Source organism: Tupaia chinensis, unplaced genomic scaffold (genome assembly GCF_000334495.1).
Source record: "Tupaia chinensis unplaced genomic scaffold, TupChi_1.0 Scaffold000197_1, whole genome shotgun sequence".
Lineage (NCBI taxonomy): Eukaryota > Metazoa > Chordata > Mammalia > Scandentia > Tupaiidae > Tupaia > Tupaia belangeri.
In genome coordinates this window covers 4,509,532-4,510,966 of record NW_006159672.1, presented here as the reverse complement: position 1 = coordinate 4,510,966, position 1,435 = coordinate 4,509,532, and positions in this window count along the sequence as shown.

Here is a 1,435-nt window from a genome sequence, read left to right as displayed (position 1 = left end):
GTATGATCTATTTTTTAAAATATGACCCCAAAAGTATAGGGACAAAAGCAAAATGAACATCGAGGATTGTGTGAAACTAAAAAGCTTCTGCACAGCAAACGAAAAGGAAATGTTAACTACAGGACAGAATAAAATATTTGCAAGCCATATATATGATAAAGGGTTAGTATACCAAATATATTAGGAACTCATACAAATGAATGGAAAAAAAAAACAATTAATAAATGGGTAAAAGAGCAGAATGACTATTTCCAAAGAAGACATACAAGGGCTAACAGGTATGTGAAAAAAGTATTCAACATGATAAATCATCAGGGAAATGTCAGTCAATACCAGACTAAGATAGATATCACTTCATATTTTTTAAAATGTCTATTATTTTTTAGAGATAATAGGTGTTTGTAAGGAAGCACCTAATCATCTTCAACTTTTAAAAACTTTTTACTCGGGAACCAGCAGTTAGTGTAATGGCTATGTCGCTGGACTCCCACATAGTTGACCGCGGTTCGCATCCCAGACCCGGTGGCTTAAAACTCATGCCAGACGCGTATACATGTGTGCCCAAGATCCCGAGAGGAGAATGGAGGAGAAGGGATTGTGGCGTGACCATCCCCCCTGGGGGGGTGATTTCTCTCTTTCAATCTCTATGTCTCTCTCTGTCTGGCAAGCACACATGCCCTATAGCGAAAACCTCTCAAAAAGAAAAAAAACTTTCTACTCATACATTCAATACACTTGCCCCATTTTTACTACTCTAAACACATAAATATGCAGAACAACATTGTATACAATAATGTATTACATTACATTAACAGAAAGATAAAAATCATATGATCACATCAATTGATGGAAATAAAGCATTCAATAAAATACAGCATCCCTTCATGATTAAGACTTTTAGCTAAATTGTTATAGAAGGGTCATTCCTCAAAACAATAAAAGCCATAAAAGCCACATGAGAAACCCATAGCTAACATCATACTCAATGGGGAAAAGCTTAAAGCTTTTCTACTAAAAACTGGAAAAAGACAAGGCTGCCCACTTTCGCCACTTCTTTTTGACATAATACTGGAAGTTCTAGCCAATACAATCAGACAAGAGAGTCAACTAAAAGGCATTTGAAGAAGAAAAGAAGTGAAATTATCTCTATTTGCAGATTATATGATTCTATACATAAAAAATTCTAAAAGATCTGTAAGACTTCTGGAAGTGATAAACAAATACAGTAAAGTAGCAGAGTACAAAATCAAAATACAAAATCTATAGCATTTGGGGACCAGCAGTTAGCGTAATGGCTATGTCGCTGGACTCCCATGTAGTCAACCACGGTTCGAGTCCTGGACCCGGTGGCTTAAACTCATGCTGGGCACGTGTGCGTGCGTGCCCAGGATCCCAAAAGGAGAATGGAGGAGAAGGGATTACAGTGTGGTCATCC